At 55.9% G+C, this 11,255-nt stretch overlaps 1 long non-coding RNA gene across 1 annotated transcript; it reads left to right on the top strand.

Moving 5' to 3' along the window:
• Positions 1 to 5,673: 5,673 nt before the first annotated feature.
• Positions 5,674 to 10,630, top strand: LOC308344879. Its single transcript, XR_013967017.1, has 3 exons — positions 5,674 to 5,937; positions 7,082 to 7,248; positions 10,385 to 10,630. It is a non-coding gene; the product is annotated as an uncharacterized lncRNA (long non-coding RNA).
• The last annotated feature ends 625 nt before the right edge of the window (positions 10,631 to 11,255 follow it).

The following is an 11,255-nucleotide window of genomic DNA, read 5'->3' as shown; positions in this document are numbered from 1 at the left end:
TGCTGGCTGTGATGTGCAGGGCTGTATTCCCCGTAAATGTGACCGGCAGGGAGTTCGAACGTCCTGTCGGCCCATCTTGGACAAGGTACTGGCAGGTGAGATCTCAGAGTGTATGGGGGAGGGGGTGACAGGGAAGGCAAGGGGCTTGAGAGCTTGGGCGGGGGAGGGTTTGGAGCATCATCTACCCTGGGGCTCCAGAAAGAGGTGCCTAGGGCCTGAGGCCTACACTAGGATGGAGCCACACTGTCCTGTGATCTCTGACCCCCTGTCCTGTGCCTTTCCACAGCCCTCGTCAATACAGCTCTAGGAGTGGGCGAGGTGCATGTGTGCACGTGTGTGGCACGCCCACATGCATCTGGGTCTGTGGGTGTGGAGTGTGTGAACATGTGTGTCTTGTCCAACCAGGCCTTGCTGTTGGCTCGCAGCCGTCTTTTGCCATTAATAATTGTGTCCCTTGGTGGGTAGCCAGGTCATCACAGCCTTGAAAGAGGTCCCACCAGACCTGCCTTGCCTAATAGCCCTACCAGGCCGTCCCGTCTGCCCTCCTGCCCTTGTCTGCCTACAGGTTCCTCCCTCACCACCCTAGACCCTCGGGGAGCTGACCCGGCAAGTGGGCAGCCCCCCCCCCCCAGTCCTTTAATTTTGTCCGCAGGTCACCCTGCCGCTGGTGCTAGCCCCCCTGGCCCCTCTCCTCACTTCCTCATCTTTTCAGACTCAGCTGAGACATGGTCTCCTCCAGGAAGCCCTCCCCGATCCACCTCTGTGTTCTCACAGACTGGAGGCTCTGACAGGGCAGGGCCCCTGTGGTATTTATTATGGTGTTAGAGGCTAAAACTCAATATATCCTATTAAACAAGTGAAACAGTAACTTCTCTGGGCCTCATATTTCTTATCTATAAAATGAAAATAATACTGTTTGACACACAGGGTTCTGAAGCGGGCGGTGGGAGACAGTGCACATGATTATTCTACTGACGGGCCAGACACACAGCAGAGGCCCCCAAACATCCCTCACTTCCCTGCCCTTCAATGTTTGTGGATTCCTGTTCTTTTCTATTTGAAAATATTGTATATTTTTGGACTCCTTTTGGTTCTGAAGCCTGACTGGCTTCTCAGAGTTCAGGTCTCCCCTCAAATGTCACTTCACCGTGAAGATGGTCTTCGATGACGCCATCTGAAACTGCCCCAGCCACCCCAACCCTCTCCCCTCCTATAGTCCTACCACAACCTGAACTTTCGTTTTTTCTTTCTTTCTTTCTTTTTTTCTTTTAAGATTTTATTTATTTATTTAACACACACACACAGAGAGCACAAGATGGGGAGTAGCAGGCAGAAGAGGGAGAAACAGGCTCCCCACAGAGCAGGGGGAGCCCAATGTGGGACTCGATCCTAGGACCCTGGAATCATGACCTGAGCCGAAGGCAGTCGCTTAACCAACTGAGGCACCCAGGTGCCCTGAACGTTTGTCTTTTCTGACTTGTTGCTCAGCGGTCATCCCTCCCTAGCATGTGAGTACCATGAGGGCAGAGACTTTGGCTGATTTTTCCACTCCTGAAGCCCCAGTGCCCGGAGCTGTGCCTGGCCCAGAACAGAGATCCAGGAGTTTCCAAGGCCAAGGCAGTGAAGTCTCCAGGGGACAAATGCCAGTGTGTGGGTGTTTGGGATAGAGGATGGTAAGGTTCCCTAAATCGGGAAAATTGGTCTCTCCAGGGCTGGGCAGGTGCGCCTGGGGGTGTCAGTGAGGGGACTGCACTCCTTTGCCTGGTGACCCTGGGTGGCTGGGCTGAACACAAGCCTTTCTCAGCACTGCTGAGCACGGTCTATCTGTTGGCGAGGAGGGGCTGGGTACTTTGGCAGTTCTCCCATTCTGGAGGGATCCATCCTGCTGCCCTGTGCTGGGACCCCATGCCCAGTCCTGCCTCTTTTTGGCGCCATCTTTCTTCCCTCTATGGCACCCGCTCCCCTCCTCATCTGGCCTTCCTCTTTTTTTTTTTTTCTTTTAAAGATTTTATTTATTTTTTTGACAGGCAAAGATCACAAGTAGGCAGAGAGGCAGGCAGAGAGAGAGGAGGAAGCAGGCTCCTTGATGAGAAGTGAGCCTGATGTGGGGCTCGATCCCAGGACCCTGAGATCATGACCCGAGCCAAAAGCAGAGGCTTAACCCACTGAGCCACCCAGGCGCCCCTGGCCTTCCTCTTACCAGTGCCTGATGGGCCCCCTCCCACCTGCCTTCCCCGTTGGCACCAAATTCTCGCACTCGCAGCCTCAGTGGTGTTGGGGGGTTCCCTGGGTCTCCTGCAGTGGGGTACAAAATGCCAGTTGGGTTTTCTGGTGCCCAGCCCCCTACAGCTCAGCCACTGAGGGGCCCTTACCAGCCCCCATTCCTTCCATTCTCCTCATCCTAGATATAGTGAGAGGGATTCCAGAAAATAGCTGCAGAGGCTCCTGCCGTAGTGCTGCCCATCCTACTGGGGAAGGGCCCTCTCCATCTCCACGCATCCCGCCCTCCCTCCAGCTGAGGGGCCCAGCACCAGAGAAGCCCCCTGACTTCTGGCTGGGGTGTGGCAGGGGTGGGTAAGGAGGGTGGTGAGCATTTGATAGATCCTGCTTTGGACCCAGGCCCCTGCCCAGTGTCACTGGACTTACCCAGTGTTGAGAGAACACCCGCTATCTGTTAGAGCTCCTTGCCCTGTTACTCCGGGGGCCCTGGTCCCTACACCCGGAAGGCCCACAATCACTGCTTCATGCTCAGAGCCCAGTTCGAGAGCTCTCAGCCATGGGAAGATCCCAGAATGCTTGCAAGGGAAGTATTTCAGGGTTCAGAGGTTTATGAGGTATGCTCTCTGGAGTGCCCTGAAGCTGATCTCTCTCTCTCGCTCTGTGTGTGTGTGTGTGTGTGTGTGTGTGTGTGTGTGTGTGTGTGATGGACTGGGGTTCTGGGCCCCCACTCCTATTTTGACCATAGAACCCCAAACATTTTCTGTGTTACTAGTGGAGATGCCACTGAAATTACTATTTAAACAGAAGGATCCATTATTTGGGGGGGGGGAAGAAAGGTTTAAAAACCATGGAAACTGGACAAAAGTCCCTTTACATATGGGGAAACTGAGGCCCAGAGGAGCACATGGCTTCTCAAGGTCACAGTGGGATCAGTGGCAGAGCTGGTACCATACAAGGCCACCTGGCTCATAGGCTGATGTTCTTGCCAAGACCAGGCTGAAATATCCCTCTCGGGAGGTGGCAGTTAGGGGTGGGGTGCCAGGAAGGCCCCATCCAGAGAAGTGGGTTAAGGTCACAGCCTCCCCACTCCACGGGCCCCCTGTGAAGGGCCTGCAAGAAGAATTGCATTGGAAAGGTGGCTCAACTCTTTCTTTTCTTTTCTTTCTTTTTTTTTCTTTTTTTTTTTTTTAAAGATTTTATTTATTTATTTGACAGAGAGAGAGAGAGAAAGAGCCCAAGTACTAGAATGGCAGGCAGAGGGAGAGGGAGAAGCAGGCTCTCCACCGAGTAGGGAGCCCGATGTGGGGCTTAATCCCAGGACCCTGGAATCATGACCCAAGCCAAAGGCAGATGCTTAACCAACTGAGCTGCCCAGGCGCCCCTGGAAAGGTGGTTTGATTCTTAACTGGAGGCCTGAGGTCTTGAAGTGGGAAGGGGCAGGATGAGGGAGGAAGTGTGGAGAGGGAGCAAGGGACAGGGATTCATCCTTTGGGTCACTCGCACCCGCTTCCCCACTCAGAGCACCAAAGGCCCTCCTGCCAGGTTGAGACTGCTTCTACATTCTCCCATGGTCACTCTGACAGGTGTCCATAGAAGGAGGAAGCTGCTCCAGTGGTCCTCCCCCACCCCATAGCCTGTGACCCGCTGGAGGCAGCCCCTGTCCCCAAACACCTGATTTCCAAGCAGAGGGAGCTTGTGCCAGGCATGGACAGGGCTGGGTGGCTTCCATGTGATGACTTCTGGGGTGGGAAAGCTGTGAAGAAGGGGGTGGGGATTTCAGTCTCAGGGGTCCTGTGGACACCCCCCTACGGACAACAGCAGAAAGGGCACAGTAGGGGGCCCTGTGGCACTCACTGTGTCTCCCCTCAGTGTCCAGATGGGCACCTGGAAAAATGCTGTTGGATGAATGAGTATGTCCATCTTCCCCCCGACCCCCAAAGTCACCAGCTCTTCCCTCACTCCACACCTTTGTCCTTTAGAAACTACAAGGACTGAGTTATTCTTAGTAGGTTTCATTCATCAAAGCATGACAAACGGTGTCCTGGGAGGAATGCCTGGGTGTTGCCAGAGCCAGAGGGCTGGGGTGGGGTGCAAAGGCCCCATCTCAGGAGAGAACCCAATGCCTTCAAGGAGCTCCAGGCTCAGGGGGAGACACAGCCTTGCTCTCAGGGAGCCCCAGTTTGAGGGGGGAGACACAGCCCTGCCCTCAGAGAGCCCTAGTCTGAGGGGGGAGACTGCCCTGCCCTAGGGGAGCTTCCTGTGATGGAGGGTACTACCTCCACACCCCAGTCCCCTAGCCCTCAGTAAGATCCTAGACTAAAGGGAGAGATCTAATATCCTGCCCTCAAGGAAACTTTAGTTTCATGGCAGAAAAGCAGTTGTCATCCCTGCTGAGGAAGGCACACCTAAGGCGCAGATTGAAACTGAAGATGAAAAAAAAATGGGGTACAAAAGGGGTTTCCAGAGGCATGTGCAGCTCCCCAACCACCGCATGTGGGAAGTCTAAAGAAGGGCTCCCAGGGTCACTCACCTGGGCAGGCTTACCAAGAAACGTGCAGACTACCAGGGGGTGGCATTAGTGCAGACAAAAATCCTGGCACTTGAGGAAAGGTTAAAGGCAAGGCCAAGTGGACTGGTCTCAGTCAGGGGTCTCAAACCCAAATGCCTTTGGGGACTAGTTTAACAACACTGACCTTTGTCAATGGGGAGGGCAATCAGACAGCTCACACTGTCAGCTCTCATATTCAATTAAAAAAAAAACAACAACAACCACATACTCATTGCAGGCCAAACAAAACCTCACTAAAGATTAAACCTGGCCCGAGGCCACGCGTCTGCAACCCCCTGGACATCGGGAAAGAATTCCTGATAGAGGAAATGGAGCCTGGTTTGGATAAAGAAGCTGACAGCCAAGTTGCTCCTCCTGCCGCCCTACAGGGCCTGGCTTCTGGGTCTCAGGGCCTCTCCCACCCTCCCTGGGATGCAAGACTTTTTAGCCCCTCCTCACTAGCTCCCTTCTGACCCACAGGCCACAGCTGGTGGGCCTTCTGGCCTCCCAGGGGGGTTCCAGGTCTGCGATGGGGGTATCACCTTTCCTGGTGGGAGGGTAATTTCCCTGTCAGAAGAAGGAGCCTGTGGGGTGGGTCGCAAGCCCTGAAATAAGCCGCGCTGGGAGTTCTGGCTGGGTGGCCTTCCCATCGACAGCTTTCAATTTTCTGTGCCTCAGGGCCAAAATGGGGATACTCTGGCCGTGGTGCCCTTCCCTGGGCAGTTACTTTCCACGGGCCTCAGTGTCCTTGTCAACGAAACGGGTCCTGCCTCCTCCCCACTCTCGGAGTCCCCTGTCCCTTACGGACAGACAACTCAGGGCTATCCGCTCACGCGAGGGAGGGGCGGGGCCGCTTTCTGACCCTTGAGGCTCGGATTTCCAAGTTCCGCTCCTCCCCTCTCTCCATCACAGGTGGGATCTCAGGGCTCTCTTCTGGGGCAGTCTAGGAAAGCGACTGGAGGCGTCGGCGGGCAAAGCCAACGCGCGGGCTCCTGGGGACTGGGGACAGGGGACGGGTTCTGGGACCGGGGAAGGGCGGCCTAATTAGGGCGCGTTGGCCCAGCGCAGCAGAGCGCCGCGGAGGAGAGCGGCGGTGCGTAATTAGAGCGCATTAGCCGTGCCCCTGCAATCCTGTAATTTCTCCGCGCGCTCCGGGTGCGTGGTAGGAGGTAAAGCGATGTGAGCTCGGCTCTGAGTCAGACTCTCCGAAGCCTGGGTGGGGACGCAGGGGGCGGCAGAGGCCGTGGAGAAAAGACTCCTGCCGCGGGAGGCGCCATCGCCTTCCCCTGGCGCGGAGTCACCTGTCCCGGGGCTGCTCGCCAGGCGCCCCACTTCCGCGGGGACGGGAGGGCGTGGCCAGGAGGAGGCGTGACCCGCGCCTCCCCTGGCTTCCAGGGGGCGCTCTCCGGTCCCGCGGATCTTCCCGGGGCATTGAGTGGTGTCCCTGCACCTAGCCATGTGGCCCGCTCCCCGCGCGCAGGTGGGCTGAAAGAGATGAAGATGCAAAGCGCGAGGCAGAGACCCCAAATTCCGTCAGAGTTGGGCAATAGGTCTAGGAGGGCGAAAGAAAAAAAAAAAAAGGAGACAGAGAAAGACAGCAAAAGGGAATGGGGACCCATGTTTTACCTGGTCCCTGAAATCAATTCTTGGGGGGGCGGGGAGGAGCCAGTGGGGGGCTGAGGCTGGGAGGGGAGTTTATTTATTAGCCAGATTAGCCAGCATTAATGGGGAGCAGTGGTGGCCGGCGGTAGGGACATAGCTGGCATAGCTGGCATAGCGGCGGGGCCTCCCGCGGCGCGGGGCTCTGCCGGCTTCAAAGGGACTTAAAGAGGCCCGTGGTGGCACTGCCACGGCCCCGCGGGGGAGGGCGTGGGCGCAGGCGGTGGGGGAGAAGGCGGCCATTGTGCACCAAGGGATTAGGGATCTGGCCTGGAAGGAATTTTAAACTGCTGCGAGCCAGCGCCCCAGGACTCCCCTCCCGCCCCACCACCACTCTCCTGAGCTGGAGCACGCTGTGATGTTTACCTGCGTTTTGGTGTCTGGGGGTCCTTCCCCTTTCTTCTTCCCTTAGATTGGACGCATCTAGACTTGTCAGCTTTGACAAATAAAAATACAGGAAGTCCGGTTAAATTTGAATTCCAAATAAGCAATGGATACTTTTTTTAGTATAAGTACGCCCCATATGTTGTATGGGCTATACTTATACTAAAACATTATTCGTCGTTTATCTGAAATTCAAATTTAACTGGACATCTTGTAATTTTTTCTAGCAGTACTGAAGTCACTGAAATGTCTAATCCATGTTTGCAACAGATTGAGGGCTCCAGAAGGATTCTATGGGGCCGCGTGTCTCTACCCTCAGACGAAGTTTCTTGAAGCCCCGTACTCTTTCTCCCTTCAGAATGGAGCTTTGATGATAGAACACGTCTCCATCGGAGTGGGATCTTCCCGAGGACGAGCCGAATTTCAGACTGGAGCAAGTAGGTCAATGTCTGAGTCCCCTTCATCGCAGCACCACCGGGCTTACCCTCAGGCAAGGCCCGTGTGCTTTGGTGGGGGGCGTGTCTGTCTCCTCCCTCAGGCAGGTGGAGGGCCTCCCTCCATTAGTGTAGTTCCCTGCCCACAGGGGGCGCTAAGGGCCCGGAGCACTGACCTACAGTTGGATAGGTCCTGGTTTTTGGCGCTCAGGGTGGGCAGGTTCTCTCGGGTGGATGCACCTGGGGATTTGGGGGGTGGGGCCCCCAATCCTGTGTAGCTCCTGACTTGGTCCTTCCTCTGGCAGTCGAGGCAAAAGGCCTGCGGTGGCCAGAGGCTGTGGCCAGCATTGTGGGAGAAGCTCTAAGTCTGGTTACTCAGTTTGTGCCAGGAGGGGACAGTGTGGCTCTCAGTACAGAAGGGCCCTGCCCCCCCCCTCCCCATAACCATGGCAGCCAAGCCCCATCCTCCATTAGCCTCACTAAAGCCAACTGCCCAGCCTTTGCCTGTTCCATTCTCTCTGTCCAAAGCACCTGCTCTTCCGGTCTCAAGGACATGTGACGTCTCACCCCTTCTGGATGCCCTGGTCTTCAGCAGACTGGGTACCGCCAGGTATACTGTTTATGCCCCGGTGCCGGCGGCGGGGGTCTTATGGTGAAAAGAGCCCTACACCTACTCCCTCCTTCCTCACCAGCCTAGGGCCACAGGGGCCAAAGAGTGGCCAAGGGCAAGTGTGGGAAACTCGGGAAGGTTGGGGGGTGTTGGTGGGAGGGGAGTAAAGAAGCCTCTGCCACCATCTCCTCCCTGTCCACCCCCTGTGGCCCCTTCTCGAATCCCTTCATCCCCTGGGGCCTCTCAACTCTTTTCCCTTAAAGCTGAGGGAAGCTGGGGAGAAGTCCTTTCCCACGGTCCCAGCCTCAACAACCCCCCACCCCCTGCTCCTTTGGCCACAACCACCTCAGCCTCTGCAGAGCGCTGGCCTGGCCCACCCCGTCCCTGCAGGGCCCCCTCCTTGTGCTGGGGCGCCCGCTTCCGTGAGTGGCATCATCACCCCATTCCTCAGTCTGCCCAGTCATCAGGTCGGCAATTAGCTACTTCCTCTCAGCAGCATGAGGCCACCGAACGTCACAGCCCCTCCCCCCGCCAGCGGCGGGCGGGAGTGCTGGGGGTGCCCCCCACACTTTGTAGTATGTGCCAAGTCCTGGCATGACCCCCCCCCCCGCCCCTGCTCCAAACCACTGAGTGCTGGGGTAATGAGCCTCCCATGTATGGAGCCGGGTGCTCCCTGTATTCCCGGGGCAGGGAGAAGCTGCAGGGCTGCCTCCTCCTCCGTGTCACCCCATCCCATTGGATGAGGACACTCCCGCTGCCTGGGTGGGGCCAGCTCAAGGGCTCCCGTGGCCAGAGCAGGCGGGGCCTCACACTCAGGTGTCTCTGTCCCCAGATGTAGGCTGCTTTTACCAGGCTCTTACCTGGGGGCCAGGAATCTGGAAACGGAGGATGGTGGCAGTTCTATGGTAAAGGGAGAGAAGAGGGGAGTCACGCCACAGACACCCAAACATGAACACCCTCAGGGGCTGACACATATGTGCCTAGGCACACTCACAGATACAACCTGTGCAATGCACATCCCACCGCAGCTCTGCCCTCTGCCCTCCTGTGTCTCCAACGGGCAGACCCTGCTGGAGCTACACCTGCGAGCCCAGACAGCCCCACCCTCCAGACGTGCGCACACAGACCCGCCAGCATTCTCAGAGAGGCAGTAAACTCATGGCTGCACCAAAGCCAAAACCAGGACACTGCAGAGAAGTCCAGGAGGGTGGGAGGAGAAGGATAGACTACCCCCCAATTTGTCCGGCCACCCCATGGGCCAGGGGGTCTTCCTGGGGAAGGGTGGGAACAAGATCACACTTGGAGGGGGCTTGCTTGGTGGGCAGGTGGGCTGCCATGAGAGCAGCTGTGGTCTGAGCGAGGAGGAGCAGGTAGGGTGTGGATTTCCAGGGAGAGTAAAAAAATGCCGACAGACGTAAACACATGTGTATAATTTTAGACAGGCCATTTAACTCCTTAGGACACCTGCAATAACATCTGTAAAATGGGGATGAGGAGAACCCCATTTAAACTTGGTTGGGAGGGTTAAATGAGATCGGTGGCTCCGAGCAGGCCCTAAGCCAACACGACTATGGAGAAGACGCTGCCATGCCCTGTCTCTGGGTGGGGGGTTTGCCTAAAAGAACTGTCCTGGGAGATTAGCAGCCCTCATTCCGGGCCTTAACCTAAACATGTACTTGCCTCTTTCTCTCTCCCCCTGCAGGGCCTTAGGCTGGGCTTGGTGGCTGACTGGGTCGTAGTGGGGCCTGGGGGCGGGGCCTGGGAGGGGCTGGCTACTTGCCCCACCCCTACCTGCCTGGCAGGGCGGGAGGTGAGGACTGGCTTCCAGCCCAGAGAGGGTATGAGTCAGTCAGAGCCTCCCCATCCAGGCAGATGCTGAGCAGGGGAATGGGAGCTTGGGTGGAGGGGCTTTCTAGGAACATTACTGGAAAAGGACCCGGGAATAGGCGTTGCCACCCAGAGCCACTTCCTCAGCCTACCAGCCCTGGCCCAGCTAAGCAAATAGCCTTGTCCTTGCTTCGCCCAGCTCACCCTCGGGAGTTGTGAGGCAAGGCCCCACTTGCCCACCCCCGATAGCCCCAAGCACGTCCTCGGCCACAGCAAGGAGCTGGGCGGCTGGGCGCCATGCTGCCTTACCACCCTCCTCAGCAGGGCCAGCGGGGTCCCTAAAGCCCCGCGCACAGGGGCACGCCGCCACACGGGCTCACATCCACGTGCCCACGGCCACGGAAGCACAGCCGGGGACACCAATGTGGACATGCCCTGGCAAGCACGTGCACACACACACTGTGCTCCCTCTTGCTTTATACACCCACACATACACTCATGTACACTCACATACAAACGCGCTGAGTCATAATCACTTGTTGGGAGAATGTGTCCCTCCAGAGAGAGGTTGAAGTCCTAACCCCCAGTATCTGGGAACTTGACCTTCATTGGAAAAAGAGTCTGGGTAGATGTATTCAGGTTGAGATGATATCTCAGTGGATTAAGGGAGAACCCTAAATCCAGTGACTACTGTTCTCTTAGGGAGAGAGAAAATTGGAGACACAGAGACATACAGGGAAGAAGGTCAGGAGCAGAGGAGGCAGAAATGGTAGAGAGGCAGCTCGAAGCCAGGGAACCCCAAGGACTGCCCGCCACCACTGGAAGCCAGTGGAGAGACATGCAAGACCGTCCCTCGGAGCATCCAGAATAAAGAAAGCCTGCCAATGCCTGGGTTTCGGACTCTGGCCTTCTCAACTATGAGAGATTAAATTCCTGTTGTTTTAAGCCACCAAGTCTGTGACAGTTTGTTATGGCAGCCCTAGGAAATGAATATAATCACACACACACACACACACACACACACACACACGCACACACATGACTGGCTCTGGGTTCAGTGATGAGGTTGGTGGAGTTCCTTTTGGGTGTGCCTCTGTGTCTGTCCTCCTTCCCCCGTGAGTGGCCGGTGGACCCAAAAAAGCTCATGGACTTGGATAGGAGCTCAATAAGTTTTTACTTTTAAATTTTTAAACACTGAAGTACAGTTGAGTGACAATGTCGTATTTGTGTGTCCCGCATAGTGACTCAACACGCCAGTACTCCCCAAGATAAGAAGATGATATGTAAGACGGTAGTCACCATTTGTCACCATACGACTTTACTGCAATATCATTGACTACTGGCTATATTCTCTCTGCTGTACTTTCCATCCTCGTGACTTATTTAGTTTATAACTGGAAGTTTGTACCTCTTAATCCCTTTCACCTTTTCTGCCCATCCTCCTCCCCGATTTGGTCTCTGTATTTATGCATCCGTTTTGGTTTGTTTGCGCCTTTGTTTTGTTTTTTAGATTCCACATATAAGTGAAATCATATGGTATTTGTCTTTCTCTGCCTGACTTAGTTCACTTAGC

The sequence above is a fragment of the Martes martes genome, assembly GCF_963455335.1.
Source record: "Martes martes genome assembly, chromosome: 6".
NCBI classification, from domain to species: Eukaryota; Metazoa; Chordata; class Mammalia; order Carnivora; family Mustelidae; genus Martes; species Martes martes.
Note: the sequence above shows the minus strand (reverse complement) of the source record. Positions and strands in the feature narration are given on the sequence as shown.